This window comes from Chionomys nivalis, chromosome 2 (assembly GCF_950005125.1).
Source record: "Chionomys nivalis chromosome 2, mChiNiv1.1, whole genome shotgun sequence".
Lineage (NCBI taxonomy): Eukaryota > Metazoa > Chordata > Mammalia > Rodentia > Cricetidae > Chionomys > Chionomys nivalis.
Genome location: NC_080087.1, coordinates 6384100 through 6395757, shown reverse-complemented (window position 1 = coordinate 6395757; position 11658 = coordinate 6384100). Strand labels below are relative to the sequence as shown.

General features: G+C 48.9%; 1 non-coding gene across 1 annotated transcript; it reads right to left on the bottom strand.

Moving 5' to 3' along the window:
• Positions 1-10847: 10847 nt before the first annotated feature.
• LOC130870650 (U6 spliceosomal RNA) lies at positions 10848-10954 on the bottom strand. Its single transcript, XR_009056785.1, has one exon. It is a non-coding gene; the product is annotated as a U6 spliceosomal RNA (small nuclear RNA).
• Positions 10955-11658: the final 704 nt, after the last annotated feature.

Here is an 11658-nt window from a genome sequence, read left to right as displayed (position 1 = left end):
CATTCAAATCATAACAGCTTGTGTGCAAGCTCTGACTCTGATCTCTAGCACACACAGAAATGTTGACTGAGGTCTCTGTCTCACCAGGTCCCAAAGCTGTTTAGCCCCAAATAAACACATTAATTATAAACTAATTGGCCCATTAGCTCAGGCTTCTTATTAACTCTTATAACTTATATTAGCCCATAATTCTTGCCAGTGTTAGCCACGTGGTTTGGTAACTTTATTGGCCAGGCAGTCACATTTTGCTTGTTCTGTTCTGGGTGACGACTGCAGACTGAAACTTCCCTCTTCCCAGAATTCTTGTCACCCCGCCTCTACTTCCTACCTGACTACTGGCCAATCAGCATTTTATTAAAATACAATTGACATGGTACAGACCATTGTCCCACAACACAGAAAGAATGTTGAACTGGAAAAAAACAAAAATAACCTGTCAGGCATAGCCACAGGCCCGTCCGTCACTGCAGCATATAGGATGCTGACGCGGAAAGATGCCAAGTTTGAGGTCAGTGTCAAGTTACATACGAGTTCCAGCTCAACTCGATCATTACAGCAAACCCCTGTCCCAAACGAAGCAGGGACATCTCTGATGGCTTGCATGCAGCCTCGTGGGTGTGGATTTTCCTTTGTCTACGCAGCATATTCATAATGGTCTCGCTAATTTCTGCATCGTGTTGCTATGTGTCCCACCCTTCAACCATGTGCACCGCCATTTCCCTTCCCCTTCATCTTTTCATTTTCAGGTTTTGATTCCTGAGACTGGTTCTTACTGAACAACCAGCTAGAGACCCACAATCCCGCTTCAGGCTCTGAGTGCTGGGGTTACAGGCCAGAGCAACCATACCCTGTGCGTTTTCTGTCCTATCAGTCAATGGGGGAAGGGGTGAGGCCAAGGAGTTCTGCGTCTGAGCTGAAATCCTTCACTCTCCAGCTCAGCTCTTACTCAAGTGTTGTGTGGACCCGGGGATGGTGGAGGTTGGCTGTCTCCTAGCAGTGTTGTGTGGACCTGGGGATGGTGGAAGTCGGCTGTCTCTGAGCAGTGTTGTGTGGACCTGGGGATGGTGGAGGTTGGCTGTCTCCTAGCAGTGTTGTGTGGACCTGGGGATGGTGGAGGTCGGCTGTCTCTGAGCAGTGTTGTGTGGACCCGGGGATGATGGAGGTCGGCTGTCTCTGAGCAGTGTTGTTGCACTGTGTCTGAGAACTAGGAATTCAGATCTTTCGGGACTACCATGCTAGGCATGAAAATGGCCATCCTAGAGCCCTGGCCCAGGAGAAAGAGTTATCTACCAGAAGAAACCTCTCCTAGGCTGGTAACCAGAACCCCCAGTTCCATCTACACATAGCTTCTGCTTCATCTCTGGCAACGTGCAGGCAGAGAGCTTCTGTATCCAGTTCTGATACAAAGTATAAACAAATCCCTATCCCCCATCTCAGCTCCCGCTCTCAGCTCCGAGTCCTGAGGTGATGTAAAAGAGGCAGTTTCCCAGCCTCCTGGCAGTGACATCACTCTCTAAATATATAGGTGTGGTTTGGTCTAGGTGTGAGCTGTTCTTTGGGCTCAGTGCCCACCCCTGCAGGCCCTGGTGATGCAACAAAGTCAGTCTCATTGATTTGTAATAGAAAGAATGTAGAAAATGAACATGCCGATTCCTAAACCCTAAACCAGGGTACACCTTCAAAAATGTGCAGGTATTGCCGTGTGTGTGTGTGTGTGTGTGTGTGTGTGTGTGTGGCAGCCCTGGGCCCATCCCCTACACTGATAGTAAAACTGGGCCCCAAGCAAGCACCCCCTGCCCCAACCAAACATGACTGCGAAATAATTTCTACATCTGATGAAATCCCTGTGCCAGCAGGGCTCGGTGTGTCCTATATCTAAGCTGTCCCCTCTTGGTTCCTCTCTCAGTTCTAAACTATGCTAATGAAGGACTTAGCAGTCTTCTCCGGGGAATGCCCACGGCACTCATTAGCCAGTTCAATGATCACGTTTCCCTGTGGCTCCCAGCACAGCCAGCAGTCAGCACTGGCCTCAGAGGCCCTGACCCTTCAGTGTGTATCCTCACGGTCCCGTTTCAGGCAAGTCCAGAGTGTCTCTGTTGGGGTGGAAGCCTTCTGTCCACATGCAGCTGACACACGGAAAGGTCCCTCTCTGTGTGTTAGGCTGTCATTGCAAGGCTTCTCTCCATGCCTGAGACCCAGCATATGCCTGGGGTGTATCTAGCCCGAGTTTCCTTTATCCACCTCAGATCTAATTAAGCGCTGGAGCTTAGGTGTGCTTGAGATCCTTGTATCTGCATGATGCCCCAAGCAGACACAGGGAACTGTCCATACTCCACAGGCATGGAGGCTTGACTCAGCACCTGCTGTGCTGTCTCCTTAGACCAAGGCTTCAGCCCCTGCCCTGCCCTGCCATGCACCAGCTACAGTGCTCCCTAAGTTTGTGTTCTCAGATTTTGTTCTGTTTGAAACGGGTGTTATACAGCACAGCTGGCCCCCAGCTCCCACCCTCCTGCCCCCTCTTCCCAAGTGCAGGGACTATTACGGGCGTGCACCGCCACACCTGCGATTTTCCAGGACTACCTCCTTATCACAATGACTGTCTTCTTCCTCTTGCTCAGATTTGTCGTAGTTCAAGCCTGTGGCTCTGTGGCAGGAAGCCACAGGGCCAGCCTCAGTGGGACTGTTTTCTGAAGGTGACAAAATCAAGGCAGTTGACGTTTGCCAGAGGAACTCTGTGATGCAGGAGGGTGACTGACCTGGCCAGCTGACTTGGTGCCTGGAAGTTAAGGCTGGACTATTGCAGCACCGTCCGCACTGGTGACCCACACGAGAACAGGGCAGTCTTAGCCTGTTCTTCTCACTCAGAAAGCAGACCCAAGTCCAACTGGGTTAGCTTTGCTTACTCAACCTCAGAGACACCGCCACGTGGACCACGGCAACCAGCCCTGATGACCGGAGCAGCTTATCTGAAAGCCAGTATTTGTTGTGTGCTCATCATCTGTCCGAGGGGAAGCCGACAGACAGCAGCCGCAAACCAACATTCCAGCAGCAGAGAAAGGAGTGGAGATAGCTGTGTCCCAGGGCTGCCTGTGCCTTTCCCTTGTCCCCTGGTCCCCACAGCTTTGAGAAAGCCATGTGACTGCATGCCACAGCCCAGCTCCCCCAAACATCCAAGGCAAGATTTCATCCTCAAACCTTAAGGCTTTAGCCTGAGATACCCGCCCCAGCACACACATTTTTTCTCAACATGGCTTTAGATTTCCCAGGGACTCTGGGGCATGAGACAGGAGCTGAAGACGGCAAGGGAGTTTGTTCCTAGCACACTAACTTCAGATCAGACCTGTGGATGACTTAGGTCCTCATCCCATTTTTCTTATCTATCTCATTCATCTTTAGTTCTTGCCCACAAGGGTCATCTAACACCAAAGACTGGTGCCAGTTGGCGGTGCCGCCGGAGACAGATGAGGATTCTCTAGTGCTCACACTCCCACAGAAATGCAGAAACTGAGGTGGTGCCTCTCTCTGTCCCAGGCTCTGCTGCATGCCAGGAGGGGTGACCGAATAGATTCCTGGGAGGTAGACAGGACAGTTGAGAAGGTGAGGCTCAAACTCTGAGGGACGCTGTGCTCAGAGACAGGGGAAGGTCAGCTCAACAGATGGCAGAGCCCTGGACCACAGGGCCAGGCATCCCAGGATCAGGAGGGGGGTTCTGGGAGGGTTCCAGTCAGGGATGCAGGGCAAGCAAGCACAGAGCTAGCCTGCAGGGGTCCTGGCACCCACAGAACAACGGTGCTACAAGCATCCCTATGGGTCCGGGTCCTAGAGGCCACACTCAACCCCTGAGGCTACAGAAAACACCATGTTTCCTTCAGCAAGTAACTGCTTTCTTTTTTTTTTTTTTTAAAAAAATAAGATTTATGATGTATGTCTATTGTACATGATGTTATTACAATAGGGAATTGCCTCTCTCTCTCTCTCTGTCTGTCTTTCAAGACAGGGTTCCTCTAGAACTTGCTCTGTAGACCAGGCTGGCCTGGAGCTCACTGAGATCTCCCAGTGCTGGGCATGCACTAAAAAGATAACATTTCCATACAGGTCTCTATTGTAAACCATGCAGATTCCTTTCACAGCCCCTACTCTCTTCCTTTTCTCTTTTTGAAAAATAGCTTCTGGGTTTCCCCCAGGTCCCAGTAGACTCTAAAAACCTGCTCTTGGGATCCAACAAAGCCTGACAGTTTACAGAAGACAGAGAGCACACTTGGACTTGGATGTCCCTAGCAGGAGCACCTCACGACTTGGGCGTGGGTATCTGGCTGGCCAGGTCCTCAAGCGCAGTTACCTGATGTGAGAAACAGCCTGGGCTTGGGAACCTTGCCTGCCCAAGGCCTCGGGAGGGGAGGGTGCTCTCTGGCTAGCGAGTCTGATACAGGCCAGCTCTGCACAGTGAGCACCTGAAGGTGCTGAGCTACACCCTGGGCTCTCCGCAGTGGTGGGGATGGGGAGAGGTCCCTCCCTGAACTGCCTGGCCTTGTAGTAAGTTATTATCAGTGGCATCTGCATAGGTAACTGCCCGGGGCATGGGTGAGCACGGCTAGAAAATGAGAAATCCCAAGGAAAGTTTCTGCTGTTCTCTGGATCTGGAATTCCCCATGGACTGAAGTTCTAAAGGCCTTTAGTTCTTATCTTGGAGCTGTGGGGAAACTAGAAGCTTTAGGAGATGGGGGGGGTGGAGGGGTTGTTGGAGGCATGCCTTGAAATAGGGTGACGAGACTCACGGCCTTTCTTCCTTCATGTTCTAACCGTGAACTTTCCGCGTCACAGGAGCTATGTCGGGGCTCTGCTACCACAGAGCGACGGGACCGCCACAGACCTCTACTGTCTTTAACACAGCGATTTGCTATTTTCCCACAGTAACAGAAAGCTAATACAAATAAGTGATATCTGGGAAAGGAACATGGCGCACTAGATCGTGTCAGAAAACCAGCGGGCCCTATGTGGGGCATAAGGACTATCTATGTTCGAGCTTCCTAGGGCTGCTACAACCAACTCCTACCAGTGAATGGCTTAAACAGACACAGTTGTCACAGTCGTGGGGGCTGCATGTCCGTAACCGAGGTGTCAGTGGGAGTATAGTTACTATTCTGTCGACCTGTTCACAATACCTAAAGGGAACAAAGGAGAACAATCCCTCTCAGCTCACGACTGAGTCCATCTTGGCGGGGAAGGTGAAGTCGAGGGGCTCATCATAGAGACAAGAGCACGGAGCAGGGTGATCACAGCTGACAGCGAGACAGCCCAGATCCAGGGCGAGGTGTCACTTTCAAAGACCTGCCTTTCCTGATCAACTTTAGCCAGGCAGGCCCCACCTTCTAAAGGCTTCCGGGACTCCCACAGAATCACTGATGACTGGGAACAAAACATGAAACTGTGAGGGACCACTCACAGCAGCAGGGGCGGTTCCTCAGAGACCCCCTTTCTTTAGATTCCAGGTGGTGTCTGTCTTTGCGTCCACACAGCATCTCCCTCTGTAGAGCGGCCGCTGTGTCCAAACCTCCTCTGAAATGATTTAAACATTTATACGTATGTGTGCATGTGCAGGTCTGGGTGCCTACACACATGCGTGGAAGTCTGACAAGGGCCCAGAGCAGCCTCCTGCCACTCTGCTTATTCCCAGGAGGCAGGGGCTCTCCCTGAGCATAGGTGTGGGTTTCTTGTTATGCTCAGCTAGGCGTGAATAGCAAGGCCCTGTAATTCTCCTCTCTGCTCCCCTGCAGAGCTGGGGGTGAAAATGTGCACCTAATACCTGGCTTGGTACATGTGTGCTGGGATCCAACTCCATCCTTACTGTTATGGTTTTGGCCCCTGGTCCCTTTAAGAGATAAACCATGCCCACTCCCTCCCCCATCTGCTGAGGCAGCCAGGCAGCCTGGTCTTCAGCTTCGGGCCTGAGCTAACTCTCTTTCCCATCTTCCTCTCGGAGAGGCAGCTTCGCTTCTGCCTCTCTCCCCACTTCTCCATTTCCCCCTTCTCTGTCTCTTTCTCCTCTTCTCTCTCTCTCTGTCCCCCCTTCATCCTTTCCCCTCCATAACCCCTTGAATAAATATTCAACCTCACTCTGCAAGTCGTGTCTATCCATGTCTCTGTCTTCTGCCCACCTGCCATGTGTCTCCCTGCCTGGGACCAGCCACGGCTCGGGGAACCGTCTCTGCCTGGGACTGGCTGCTCGCAGGGCCCGTTGTCTGCCGCCACAAGGCCCGCTACCACCATTTGGGACCTACAGCATTTCTGCTGCCTACTGCCACCGGGGATCTTGAAGCATTTTAAAAATATATATATAAAACTTACTGCCAGCAAGTGTCCCCAAGCCTCCCCTTTAAATAAGGACACTGCTTATGCTTGATTAGGGCCACCCCCATATGACCTCATCTTAACTCGATGGCCTCTGTGAAGGCCCCATCTCCAGTCATATTCTTAGGTCCTGGGGGTCAGGACTCGATAGGAGATAATTTGGAAGGATCCAGGGACATGGTCACATCCACAGCAGTTATCTGTTTGCTCTTCAGTCTTCCTCCCGCCCCACCCCCATCATCCAGCATGCACTGACCCTCACCAGCTTTCACATTGGGTACAGTTTTCATGCGACTTAATTAGAAGATGGAAGTCACCAGCACCACTTGGATTGGCTGCTGAGCATGTGGTTCCTGCTGGGGACAGCATGCACTTGGAACTTTGTGTGGAGGGGCTGTGCTGTGCTAGGGAGCCCTGTTTTGCTGCTGTCATTAGGGCTGTGGTGGTAAGTGGGAGAGGAGGGAGGAGACACTATGAGGATGTCCAGAGGCTACAAGACAGACTTAGTGGTGTGTGACCCAATAGGTCTTACACTTTTTTGTTTGTTTGTTTTTTGAGACAGGGTTTCTCTGTGCAGCCACAGCTGTCCTGGAAGTTGCTTTGTAGACCAGGCTGGCCTTGAACTCACAGAGATCCGCCAACTCCTGACTCGTGGGATTAAAGGCGTGTGCTGACCAGCAGTCTTTTATACCTTTAATCCAAGAGTTTTCTAGCTGTGGTGTGGCTCAGCCCTAGCACACACCTTCAATTCAAGAGCTTTCTGCTTGAATACTGTAAACAGAATTAAATAAAGTCAACCATAGGTCAAGAGGCGGAGCAAGCAGCCAGTTGGCAGGAAGTGAACATAGGATGATCAAGAAAAAAACCATAGAGAGTAAGAGGGAGTCAGGAGGACGGATAGAGAGGCTCACAGGAAGTAGAATGGAGGGACATTGAGCACCAAGAGGCTTGTTTGAGACTGTGTGGGAGAAGGAAGTTGTGGGACAGCAGCTGAGGAGGAAGGTCAGTTGGGTGCTCTCTCTGCTCTCTGAGCTAGCAGGCTTTGGTCCCAGCATCTGGCTCTCAAGTCTATTGAAAAACCAAATGGTTGAGATTTTGTTAAAATCAATAGGGGGCAGTAGCCACACATGGGGATGCCCTCTGCTTGCATTGGATAAAGATGATGGCTGTCAGAGGGCTGTAGCAGCCATGACCACGGAAGCTCTGCTGATGGACCTGCGTGGCTCACAAGGTGCAGACATGACCACGGAAGCTCTGCTGATGGGCTTGTGTGGTTCACAAGGTGCACAGTCCTAAAGGCTGAGCCTCAAGTGCCTTGGTTCTTCACAGCCACATGGTCCCCAGGCCCGATCTCCTGCTCTCTGGAAGTTTTACAAACTACCTGTACCCTTTCACCATTCCTCTTCTGGAACTTGCTGAAGCCATCCCCTTATCTGTAAACCTGAACCAGAGGATTTGGTAGAGCCTTTTAGGGAACATCTGTCACTGATGTTACTGTCCCTGGACTGACAGATATTACTGTGTGTAACTGGAGGTTTCTCTCCCACCCACCAGTTCCCAAATAACCACTCTGACGCTTAATATCAATTATAAACTGCTTGGCCTATTAGCTCAGGCTTATTATTAACTAGTTCTTACAACTTAATTTAACCCATCTCTATTATTCTATATTTTATCATGAGGCTCGTGGCTTGTTACCTCACATCTTGATTCTCCAGTGACTGTTGGCATCTCCCTGACTCTGCCCTTCTTCTCCCTATAGTTTTGCTTGGCTTTCCCACCTAGCTATAGTCTGCTTGGCTATTGGCCAAATCAGCTTCTTGATTAACCAATGGCAATAAAACATATTCACAGCATTTCAGAGGGGCATCTCACATCAACTGTGCCTTGGCTGTTGAGGTTCAAAAGGCTAGCAGAATCCAAAAGCTTTTCAGTCCCTCTAAGCAAGAGATTTCTGCCAATATGTTGTCAGAAATCCCTTAAGCCAAGAGAACATGAAGCTCAGGACCAAAAATGCCCAAGATTCAGCATCTTATTAGTCCTGCAACACCACTGCAATGCATTATTCTGAAGAAGCATGCACTAAGAGAGTGTATAATACGCTAAACTTTGGCCAAGAGAATGAGGGAAACCAAAGAAAATGTCAGGAACAGATAGCTAAGTGTCATAGGCTGTCTTCGCTGAGAGCGTCCACTTCTGAGTTCAGTCTAAGATAGGACTTTAAGAGTAACAAAAAGCTGGGAGGTGGTGGTGCACGTGTATAATCTCAGCACTCAGGAGGCAGAAGCAGGCGGATCCCTGAGTTTGAGGCCAGCCAGGTCTATAGGGCGAGTTCCAGGATAGCCAGGGCTACAGAGAGAAACCCTGTCTCAAAAACAAACAAAACAACAACAACAACAACAACAACAAAAAATCAAACAGGACTGGAGAGATGACTCAGTGGTTAAGACCACTGACTGCTCTTCCCAAGGTCCTGAGTTCAATTCCCAGCAACCACATGGTGACTCATAGCCACCTGTAATGAGATCTGATGCCCTCTTCTGGCCTGCAGGCATACATGCAGGCAGAACACTGTATCCATAATAAGTAAATAAATTTATTTTTTATTTTTAAAAAGAAGAACACTCGTTCATTTCCCTGCCACCCAAACCCAAATAATCACACAGAAACTGTTTGGCCAATGACTCAGGTGTTTTCCTAGCTAGTTCTTATATCTTAAATTAACCCATTTCTGTTAATCTGTGTATTGACACAATGCTGTGGCTTACTGGTAAGGTTCTGATGACTGTCTCCTTTGGCAGCTACCTGAAGTCTCCCTGACTCCACCTACTCGCTCTCTATCTCTCTGTTCGGATTTCCCACCTGACTTTATTCTGCCCTGCCATAGGCCAAAGCAGTTTCTTTATTAGTCAATGGTAATAAAACATGTTCACAACATACAGAGGGGAATCCCACAGCAGAAGAGGGAGAAGCAACTGACTTTGCATGTGTGCTCTGGCATGCACAAGCTTGCAGGCACATGTGCACACACACATACATAATGGGATTTCTAATTAATCTTAATAATAAAAACCTGGAGTCAGGATTCGTGGGTGAAAGCTGAATTAATTCTTGCAAACTCCTCAGACTGAATGGGGTCTCTACAGGTCCTCAGACTGAATCCTGCCTCTACAGAACCTCAGACTGAATAAAGTGAGTTCATGTCTCCTCCTGCCTTATGTTCCTCTCTCTGTCCATCCATATCCCTTCCTGTCTCCACCTCCCTAGTGCTGGGATTAAAGGTGTGAGCCACCACTGCCTGGTTCTGTTTCTCTTTTAGACTGAATCAATCTTGTGTAGCCCAGGGCAACCTTGAATTCACAGAGATCCCTGCCTCTGCCTCCCGAGTGCTGGGATTACAGGTATGTACCACGACTGTCAGACCTCTGTGGCTATCTAGTGACTTAGCTCTGCATTCTGATCTCCAGGCAAGCTTTATTTGTTAAATAATATCAACACACACACAGACACATTCTCAAAAATGCTTTGTTTTTTTAAAGTAAAAGCATTTATTACAGGGCTTGGCAAATGCCTCTAAATCCGGTTTTCAGGAGGCTGAGGCAGGAAGATTAGAAGTTCAAGGCTAGCTTGTGCTACACGGCTAAAGAGACCCTACCTGTACAAAAAACAAGAAACAAAACAAGGTGAGGTAAAGCGGAGCAGGAAGAGGGGCGGGAACAGAGGTTGGTATGTAAAATGAATAAATTTTAGAAAAAAGAAAACAAAACAAAACGAAACAACTCACCTCCTAACCCTCCTTAAGTATTAAGTAGGCATTTTATTTTATATTTTAATTGTTTTATTGAGCTATATATATTTTTTCCACTCCCCTCCCTTCCTCCTCCCTGCCCTCTCCCATGATCCTCATGCTCCCAGTTTACTCAGGAGATCTTGTCTTTTGCTACTTCCCATGTAGATTAGATCTGTGAATGTCTCTCTTAGGGTCCTCATTGTTGTCTAGGTTCTCTGGGGTTGTGAATTGTAGGATGTTTTCTTTTTGTTGTTATTGTTTAAAAGCCACTTATGAGTGAGTACGTATGATATTTGTCTTTCTGGGTCTGCGATATCTCACTTAATATGATGTTTTCTAGATCCATCCATTTGCCTGCAAATTTCAAGATGTCATTTTTTTTCCTGTGGTGTAGCACTCCATTGTGTAAATGTACCACATTTTCCTTATCCATTCTTCAGTCGAGGGGCATTTAGGTTGTTACCAGGTTCTGGCTATGGCAAACAATGCTGCTATAAACATAGTTGAGCACATGTCCTTGTGGTATGATTGAGCATCCTTTGGGTATATACCCAAAAGTGGTATTGCTGGGTCTTGAGGAAGGTTTTTTCCTAATTTTCTGAGAAATTGCCATACTGATTTCCAAAACAGCGGAACAAGTGTGCACTCCCACCAGCAATGGAGGAGTGTTCCTTTGCCCCACATCCTCTCCAGCATAAGCAGTCATTAGAAAAATATGAAACGCTTCACGAATTTGCGTTTCACCCTTGTAGAAGGGCCAAGTTAATCTTCTCTGTATTGTTCCAATTTTAGTTTGTGTGCTGCCGAAGCGAGCACTAAGCAGGTGTTTATCTAAACTCCCTACACAAAGAACAACCCATGTTCACACCTGGGTCCCTACGAAACCAGCCACACTCTGATCAACATCTTCACCTGTGTGGGTCTAGGGTGGATTTAGGATTCTCAGCGTCTCCCAGTACAGACCATCAGAGCACAGACTCCGTGTTCTGCTCAGAACTCAGGGTCAGCAGTCACCAGCCCAGGCTGTAGAAGGAACCAGAAACAAACCCAGCCATCAGCGTCCTCTGGATGCATTGTCTCCTGAGGTGCCCTTAAGGAAACTAGTCTGAGCAGACAAGTGCCGCTTCTGTGGATGTGGGCTTACCGCCATCTCGTGGCATATTATAAAATTGCAAACACACAGAATTTGCTGTGAGGTATGATCAAATTCCAGAAAGAGATTCCAGACAAAGTCCAAGGGAACTTCATCCTACGGGAACATCAAGGCCCCATTTAGAACTTGTATAGGCACAGACCAGTGATAGAAGAACATGGTTCTGGGACATTCTGCTCCTTGTCTCTCCACCTGCAGGATGCAGCAGCCAGACCGAGTCCCAGTTACCATCTCCACAGCCAGGAAGAGGTTCCTCCTACTGAAATAACGAAATAATGAGAAAGAGAGAGAAAAACAGAGAGAGACAGAGACAGAGAGAGAGACAGAGAGAGACAGAGAGAGACAGAGGAAGGAGGAGGAGGAGGAG